This window comes from Panthera uncia, chromosome E1, assembly GCF_023721935.1.
Source record: "Panthera uncia isolate 11264 chromosome E1, Puncia_PCG_1.0, whole genome shotgun sequence".
In the NCBI taxonomy this organism is placed as follows: domain Eukaryota; kingdom Metazoa; phylum Chordata; class Mammalia; order Carnivora; family Felidae; genus Panthera; species Panthera uncia.
In genome coordinates, this window is record NC_064814.1 from 6747054 (window position 1) to 6757286 (window position 10233).

Consider the following 10233-nt stretch of genomic DNA (forward strand, 5'->3'; position numbering starts at 1 on the left):
TATTTATTTTGAAAGAGCTACAGGAGTGTGAGTGGAAGAGGGACAGAGAGAGACACACAGAAACCAAAACAGACTCTAGGCTCTGAGCTGTTGGCACAGAGTCCAAAGCGGGGCTTGAACCCATGAACCGTGAGATCGTGACCTGAGCCAAAGTCAGACGCTTAACCAACTGACCCACCCAGGCACCCCAGAAGCTATCCTTTTAAGACTGGAACAAATGAGGATGTCCACCACTATCACCACTTCCATTTAATTTTATGGGAAGTTCTAGCCATTGCAATAAGGCAAGAAAAAAAAATAAGATGTAAGATTTGAAAAGGAGAAAAAAACTGTTGTCATTTGTTGATAGCATGATTATGTATATTGAGATTTTTAAACCTATAGATATGATAGAAGAATGAATAAATTTAGCAAGTTTACTGGAAACAAGATCAATGTGCAAAAAACAATTATATTTCTATAAGTTGACAATAAGCAATCAGAAAATGAAAAAAAGATTTCATTGACAATAGTATTTTTTATATTAAAAAGCCTAAATACTTAGCAATAATTCTGACAAAATATGTTTATAATTCTACACAGAAAGCTACAGAGCATTACTGAGAGAAAAAGAGACTTTTTAAAAAAAGAAATAGGGATACACTGTGTTTATAGATTGGAAGTGTTAATATTGTAAAGTGAACAATTCTTCCCCCAACTGACCAACAGATTCAATTCAATCTGAATAAAACCTAACACACTGCTGGTGACATTTAAAATTGGTGAAACCTCAGGGTGCCTGGGTGGCTCAGTCAGTTAAGCATCCAACTTTGGCACAGGTCATGATCTCATGGCTCATGAGTTTAAGCCCTGCATCAGGCTCTTCACTGACAGTGTGGAGCCTGCTTGGGATTCTCTCTCTCTTTCCTAATCTCTCTGCCTTTTCCCCACTTGCATTCTCTCTCTCTCTCTCTCTCTCTCTCTCTCTGTCTCTCTCTCTGTCTCTCAAAATAAAGTTTAAAAAAATAAGAAGAAAAAAATTGGTACAACCTGCTTAGAAAATAGGTCGTCAGTTTCTCCAAAGGATAAATATAAGGTTATTATGTAACCCAGCAATTCCAACCCTAGGTATATGCCCAAAAGAAATTAAAACGTGTCCACACAAAAACTTGCACATGAATATTCACAGTAATAGCTCAATATATTCATATAATAGCTAAAATATGGAAACAACCCAAAGACCATCAACTAATGGAGAAATAAAATGTGATACTTCCCTACAGTGAAATATTATTCAGCCATAAAAATAATGAAATACTGACACAGGTTATAATATGGATGGACTTTGTAAATGTTACACTAAGTAAAAGAAGCAAGTTATAAAAGACCACATATTTTATTATCCCATTTATGCAAATTGTCCAGGATAGGCAAATTATAAAGACAGAAAATACAATTAATGATTGCCTAGGGTTGGGGCATGGAGGGGTGACTGCTAATGGGCATGGGGTTTTCTTGAAGGGTGATGAAAATTTTTGAAAATTTACTATGCTGTGTTAATGGTTGCAAAACTCTGAATATACTAAAATCCATTAAATTATACACTTATTTGAATGAATGATTTTTATGGCATGTGAATTAAATCTCAAAGCTATTATTTTTTAAAAACTCAATTAAATATTTCTGAAGGGGTTTTTTTTGGTGGAAATTGATGAGCTGATTCTAAAATTTATATGGAGGGGCGCCTGGGTGATTCAATCGGTTAAGTGTCTGTCTCTTGATTTTAGCGCAGCTCACGATCTCACAGCTCGTGAGTTTGAGCCCCATCTCGGGTTCTGCACTGACAGCATGGAGCCTGCTTAAGATTCTCTCTCTCCCTCTCTCTCTCCCCCCGTCCTGATCGCATTCTCTCTTTCTCAAAATAAGTAAATATATATATGGAAATGCAAAAGACAAAGAATAACAAAGATGGTCTTAAAGAAGTTCAACGTTGGAGGACATAAACTAGCTGTTAGGAATACTTATTACAAAGCTGCAAAAATTAAAACAGTAAAATACAAGTTAAATAGTTAAATACAAGTTAAACTTACAGACAAATAGATTGATAAAATACAATGGAGTGTCCAGAAACAGACCCACACTTACGTGATCCAATACTATGATATGGGGAAAGAATGATCTTTTCAATAGATGGTAGTGGATAAATTTACTGTCCTTCTGGTAAACTTTGATTCCTTCCTCACACTATACAGAAAATCCATTCTAGATAGATCATTAATATAAACATGAAAGACACTAGAAATATGCCTTTGAAATTCAAAGGAAAACTATTTGTCACCTAGAACTATATGCCCAACAAAATTATCAGTTAAGTGCGGGGGTAGATTAAAGACATTTTCAGATGTTCAAAGTTTCAGGAATTATATCCCTTTCGGACACCTTCCCTAGAACCTTTTGGAGAATGTACTCCTAAAAACAGGAGAATAAGACAAGAAAGAGGAAGACATAGCTTTCAGAAAATGAGGGACTCAGATATAGGAAAGAGGCAAAGGGAACCCTAAGGAAGAAGGTGGACGATTTCAATATGAGAGCTGTTCTTGGGGGCTAGAGAGCCATGGGATTGGGGTAGATCAATGGTCTGCAGGAGAGATTGGTACAAGAAGAGAAAACTGGCTACCTGATGTGTCAGAACATCTTAATGGGACACTTGGACAACTAAGGTTGCAATGGTGGTTATTATTTAGAAAACTAAATGAACACCAGCAACAACAAAAAAAGATAATTATTAACTCCAGAAGAAAAAGCAAAAGCGACCATACTACACCATACAGCTCAGACACAAATAACAATTACATAGTCATAATAGGGTAAGTAAACACTGAAAATTGGCCTAACCAAAATTATCATGTAACCATATTGCAAGATTGGTGGGACTGGAAGGGTGATTAAGTGTGGTAGAGGCAAGGAATTAAAAGTAATTAAACCCTCATCTTCCACACTGGGAAGTCAAAAGAGAATGCCCAAAACTGAAAAATCAAGAATTGGCAACAAAAGCTTGTTATTTAGAGATAAGGACAATTTTTCTAAAAAGAGAGAGAGAGAGAGAGAGAGAGAGAAACAAAAACAAAAACCCCCCAGCTGATTGAAATGAAAATTGTGACTTGGGGAAGCAAGAAATAAGTATGAAGGGATCCAAGACTGCTACTTTTCTTTACATGCCCTGTAAATTTTTTGCCTCTTAAACCATGTTCATATACATCTCTGGAAAAACTTAAAACTACATCTAACAAAACTAAATGTGAATAGTAAAAGAAAAAGTAAGCTTCTAGAAGAAAATGAGGGAGAATACCAAAAGAAAATAAATTCATTATTTTAGAATTAGGCAAAGAATTCTTAGGTAAAACACACAACTAACCATAAAAATAATATTGTATTTTTGTAAAATCAAAGACTTCTATTTATTTAGACATGATTGAGTGAAAAGGCAAGCCACAGAATGAAAGATATTTTCAACATATGTATCTGACAAAGGTCTTGTATCGAGAATATATTAAAGTTATCCCACAAAATAAGATAAAAAAGATAGACAATTCAATTTTTTAATAAATTTTTTAAATGCTTATTTATTTTTGAGGAGAGAGACAGAACATGAGCAGGGGAGGGGCAGAGAGAGGGAGGCACAGAATCCAAAGCAGGCTCCAGGCTCTGAGCTGTCAGCACAGAGCCAGATGTGGATTCAAGCCTCAAACCCTGAGATCATGACCTGAGTCGAAGTCAGATGCTCAACCGACTGAGCTACCCAGGTGCCCCAGACAATTCAATTTTTTCAAATAGGAAAAAAACAATATCATTTTCATTAAAAAAAGATATATACATAGCTAATAATACATTTTAAAAAACATTCCACAGTTATCAGAGAAATGCAAGTTAATACTGCAACGAAATACTACTGCATATTCACCAGAATGACTAAAATTTAAAAGATGGACAATACTAAGTGTTGACAAGGATATGGCCACTGGAACTCTCACATTGCTGGGAGAAGTGTAAATTTGTCCAACCACTTTACGAAAACTCTGGCAATAACTACTAAAGCTGAGTGTACACATTCATTATAATTCAACAGTCCTGCTCTCAAGCACATATCGAATAGAAATGCACATATATACACACCAAAAGGGTATTGCGAGTTTGTTATTAGCCATATTACTCACATTAGAAAGAATCCAAATAGCCATTGGTAATGGCATGGGTAGATAAATAGTGGTATATTCATTCAATGGAATACTATACAGCAATGCCAAAGCACAATTCACTGCTACATGCAAAACCATGGATACATCTCATAAACATAGTGTTGAATACATAAAGTCAGTCACAAACAAAAGAATATACTATGTGTCTCCGTGTACATAAAGTTTAAAAATAAACAAAATTATTCCATAGTGATAGAAGTTAGTTATCTTGGGAAGGGCAATAATTGGATGGTGTATGAGGGAGTCTTCTAAGGCTCTGGTAATGTTCTACTTTGTAGAAGTTTATGAAGTATACTCTTAAGATTTGTGCACTTCAAAAAAAAGTTTTTATTTATTTATTTTGAGAGAGAAAGAGAGAAAGTGCTAACAGGGGAGGGACAGAGAGAGAGGAGAGAGTGAGAATCCCAAGCAGGCGCTGCACTGTCAGCACAGAGCCTGATGTGGGGCTCGAACTCACGAACCATGAGATCATGATTTGAGCAGAAGTCGGACACTTAACCGACTGAACCACCCAGGCACTCAAAGATTTGTGCACTTTAAAGTACATATACCTCAGTTGTTTAAAATTCCTCTTCCTGTCTCTTTCCCCTTCCATCTTTCCTTTCCTTTCTTTCCTTTCTTTCCTTTCCTTTCCTTTCCTTTCCTTTCTTCTCCTCCCCTCTCCTCCCCTCCCCTCCCCTCCTCTCCTCTCCTCTCCTTTCCTTCTCTTTCCTCTCCTCCCGTCCCCTCCCCTCCCCTCTCCTCTTCTCTCCTCTCCTTTCCTTTCCTTTCCTTTCTTTTCCTTTCCCTTCCCTTCCCTTCCTTCCTTTGCTTTCCCTTCTCTTTCCCTTTCTAGTTGAGCGATTCAACCCTAAAGCCATTATGTAGGCCAGACCAAGGTAGGTGCCCATGGTGGTGGTGGTGGAAGCCACAGTGATCCAGAGAAAGGGATCAGAGCCAGAGTAAGGCAATGAGGGCATCCACCTTGGGGAGAGGGTGGATAGAATGGTAAGTTAGCAAGACAGGGGTGGCTTTCCAATGCATGGAACCATCCAGTTTATTAGAACCTGACTAAAGAGGACATCCCTGCATGGGGACACATGTGGCATGGGAAGGCACAACCACAGTATGTTTAAGAAGGATTCCATGTATATAGGGTGGCCAGGCGTAGGGTGTCAGACTGAGAAGGGTAAGGAGGACATCCAAGGAGTGAGGGTGGGTTTGACCAAGTGTGAGGAGTTAGCCTGGGTGGCATAGGAAAGGCATCTATGCAGAAGGTGGCCTGGAATGGGGTACCAGAGCCCAGGCAGAGAGTAGATGGAATCCACATGAGGAGGAGGTGGCAGCAGAGACGGAGAAGATTTGTTACAAACAGGGGAATAGATCACATAAGTATTTATATTAAAGAAAATGGAAACCAGCTTTCTTGTTGTTGGAGAAGGACATTACATGTAGGAAAAAGGAGAAAATGAGAATGGACCCTGTGGTTTGGGGTTAGAATTGGAGGTGTCTGTACCATTTTATAGTTTTCAATGTATACAAATAAACAGAGAAATAAATGTAGATGTGAATATATGTAGTTGTATGTATTTCCTAGTTCTGTCCTTTGAGAAGCCTTGGGGGCAGTGACATTCCAACAGCAATGAGCACTTAGCATCTACCTTGGTTTCTAAGTACCACTTTCCACTAAAAGGAGCCAGAACTCTTTGGAGAAATGGCTTGGCTCCAGGGCTGGGGCAGGGAAAACACAAATGAGCCTGGAACATCTTGTGCCACAAAGCAGGGAATCGCTGAAAGAAACTCTTAGTTTGCTAGAGCTTCCATAACAAAATACCACAGATTAGGTGGCTTAAACAACAGAAATGTATTTTCTCCCAGTTCTGGAGGCTAGAAGTCCAAGATCAAGGTGTTGGTAGGTTTGGTTTCTCCTGGGGCCTTTTTTTTCCTGGCTTGCAGATGTCAGCCATCTGGTCGCGTCCACACACATGGCCTTTCCTGTGGCCATCCTGGTGTCTCTTCCTCCTCTTATAAGGACACCAGTCCTATTGGGTTAGGGTCCCACCTTGACGACCGCATTGACCTTAAGTATCTCCTTAAAGGCCCCACCTCCAAACACAGTCACACTGGAAGCTAAAGGTTCAACAAGAACTTTGTGGGAATGTAATTCAGTCCATAACAGGGACGGATCAAAAAGACACAGATGCCAGCTTGAAGAGGCTCCCGCTGGCAGAATCTGGATGGTTTGAACATCAAAATAAATAATAATATTAATACTGATATAAATAAATGAAGAAAGATGAAGCTTTTCCATTGAGCAGAACAACAGAGAGTTGGTGGAACTAGGGAGTCACCATTTGGCAGCTATCATAATAACAATATTTCAGCCAAGAGGCAGCCGTGGATACTAAAATTAATGTGTCCAAGTTGGATGAGGAATGGGAGTTTACATAGCACTTTATGAAGTACCACACACACACACAAAACTTATTAATTAAACTAGGAAAAGGGATAGCTTTACAATAGATCAACCTGCCAGACAACATGTTAAACGTTGGAGAAACTGAAATCATGCGTTGCCCGATAAGAGGCAGTGAGAGCACAGCATCACGCTTCTGTGATGTTCCTGCCCCTGACGCATAACTTGAGTCCAATCACGAAGAAACATCAGACAAACCCAAATTGGATGCTCTACAAAGTCAAGGGGCCCATGATCTTCAAAGTTTACAGAGTTTACAATGATCTTCAATGGTCTTCAAAGTTTACAATCACTAAGGAAAGACTGAAGAGCCATTCTGCCTTACAAGAGTCCTGGACTGGATCTTTTTGCTACAAAGAACTTGATGGAGACAATGGGGGAAATATGAATAAAGTACAATAATGCATCTCTAATTTCAGCGGTTGCCTTGGGGTTATTTAGGAGAACGTTACTGTTTGCAGGATTTATACTATCCGGGGGTGATGGGACATCATGTTGAAAATTTATTCTCAGACGCTCTAGGGGGGGAAAAATATTGTTGTGCTATTCTTCGAATTTCTCTGTGAATTTGAAATTATTTCCAAACAAGAGGGGGAAAAATGGTGACAAAAAAGCTTATAAGAATTATGTGTATGGAGGGGTGCCTGGGTGGCTCAGTCAGTTGAGCGACCGACTTCGGCTCAGGTCATGATCTCACGGTTTGTGAGTTCGAGCCCCGCGTCGGGCTCTGTGCTGATGGCTCGGAGCCTGGAGCCTGCTTCGGATTCTGTGTCTTCCTCTCTCTCTGTCCCTCCTCCGCTCATGCTTGGTCTCCCTCTGTCTCAGAAATAAATAAACATTAAAAAAAAAAAGAATTATGTGTATGGAAAAAGTATGTGCATGTATGTATGCTACCAGCCAAAGGGTAGAATGTTTTAGACATCTACTGCTCCTGCCTTCCCTTGCATTCATTCCTCCTTCTTCCAGAAACAGCATCCAGATTTTATGTGGGGGGACTTCCCCTCCCCCACACTTGGTTCACGTGTTGTTGGTGTGGGCAAGTGCCCAGGTCAGCTAGCATATTTTATCCGCCTGGCCACCGTCATCAGTCGAGGGAAGGGCTCCAGTCAGCCCAATATAGGTCAACACTGGGATTTTTTCCTGACACTATTGTGAAAGAGGTTCTGTTTTTCTCCTGGGGTTGCTTAGCTTTTAGAAAATAAACCTAGAATTGCTTGAGACCACTGCATGGAGCTGGACTGTTTCAGGGGTTCAGGTGTGTGTGTGAGGGGCGGTGGGGGGAGTCATTTCAGAGAAAAAGAAAGAGAAGAGATCGAGAAACTGTGTCTTCTTGGTATCATTTTAGCCCATGGATCCAGCTGTACTTGGACTTGTGGGTTAACTAAGCCAAGTATCTTTAATTTTCTGCTTAAGCCACTTTGAGTTAGGCTCTTGGCACTTAGCACTAAAAGAATCATGACTAATGTTAGGAATTCCAGCTGGGCTGGAGTTCAGTGGGGAGGAAGGGGGGTGGGGAACTGGAGCCGCCAGCCAGACATGACAGGGCCCCTGGACCTCAGGGTTCAGTGGGAGCGGGGCCCTCAGGCGCACTTGAAGGTAATTCTGGAGAAGGCGTGAGCAGGTAGTAGGGAGACGATGGCCGAGCAGAAGTCCTTGGGTGACTCTGGACAAAGCTTGGGGGCTTAAGACTTTATCCCCAGTCAACCCCACCTCCTAAGAGCTTGCTGCCCAGCCCACCGCCCAGGGGTCACACCCTTGGCATAGCCCTGACCAGAGCCACTTGTAGATTTGGTCCTGCTCCCCACTTCCGATGCCGCTGTGTAACTGTGGCTCGCATTTCTCCACACTGCCTCCGTGTACAAGGTAGCTTTTCTCCGGTTTGTGCAATTGGCCATCAGGAGAACCCGATGAGGGCGGCCGGTCTGGGATGATTCCCATTTCACAGGTATGGAAGGTAAGGCTCGGAGAGAGAAAGCAACCTGCCCAAAGTTACACCGACATCCAGCGGCAGGGCCGGGACTAGGGGACAGGGCTCACCTCTCTAAGCCCACGGCTCTCTCTAGAGCTCTCCGAACTTTGGAATTTCTGAACTGGGGCTGAGGGAGGGCTCCTCTACCCTCATATGGGACGTGTGATTGCAGATAGAAGCTCTCCCGTTGGATTCTGGGAATGCCCTTGAGTGAGGGGGGTGGGGTGGGGTCAGGCTTTCACAGAGAGGGGCGTGAAAGGGGAATACTCTCAGGGGTCAGGATGCTGATTGCGGCAGGGTAGGGAAGCTTCACAGAGCACTCAGTTGCAGGGGCAGGACCCACGAGGTAGCTCCGGGCCATGCATTGATTGGGCAGCGCTCTGAGGAATCGGGAATTGAGAAAAGATTAGATTGGACCCCACGCGGAAGAAGCCTGCTGGTTGACGGGAAAGACCCGTATGAGAAAAAGTAAACGAACCACACAAATAAGATTAACAATAATTGCATATTGCCTAATGCATGACCCATACGCTTACTTACGTCGGGTACTGTTCTAAGTGCTTTAAGTTCTCACAACGAGCCTATGACAAAGATCTGTCAATTGCCCCCATTTTAGCGAGAAGGAAACTGAGCCACGCCGCTGGAAAAGGAGGGGCTGGGGTGGCACTGGAATGAGCCCAAGCTCTCGAGAGCTCCACTGTCCTGCTCCTTCCAGATTCGCTGAGCAGTCACCACGAGCTAGGCCCCGTGCTGGGAGCCAGGGTGAACATGACAGACCGCTCCAAGTCCTCCCAGAGCTGCGGGGCTGGAAGATGGGATGGGAGAGGCCAAGCAGCCACGCGAGGTGTGGGCTCTCTAGGGGAGGTGTGGGTCCCGTGGGAGAAGCCTATGGGGGCGGGTCAGGGACAGCGTCCCCCAGAGGCGGTAGCCAGGTCGAGTCCCGGAAGGGTGGGGAGTCCAGCAGGTGACAAGGGGGGTGCTCCAGGCACAGGAGGGGCAGGTGGCAAGAAGGCCTCAAAGAGCTGGTGGGGGGGGGGGCAAGGTTAAGGGGGCCCCTGCGGTGCTAGGCTCCTGGACCTCACCCTGAGGCCTGGAGCCCTGTGTGCCGGCCTGGGGACTGGTGGGTGCGTGTTTCCGAAATGCAGGTAGGGCACAAGGGACCTGGGGATGGGCAGGACAGCCACCGGATTCTAGAGACACCGAGGAAAACGAGTCTACAGAAGTGACTGGGCAAGAGAGGTGACGGTGGCAGAAGCCTGTGTGTGTGTGTGTGTGTGTGTGTGTGTATGAGAGAGAGAGAGAGAGAGAGAGAGAGAGAGAGAGAGAGAGAGAGAGAATGAGCCATGGGGGCCTTCTAGGCACAAGATTCAAACCAAGGAAGGCCAGTGGGTCATGGGGAGCTCACCGGGAGGAGGCCGGTCCCCCAGGGGGTGCTGGGGTCCGCGGGGGAGCCCCATGAGCTGGGCCTCCGGGGCCCAGGAAGGGCCGGCTGGGGGATCCAGGCGGGCAGGATGCAGGCGGTGGGTTGGAGGAGGGGGAGCAGGGGACCCAGGCAGCGGGATCCAGGCAGGGGG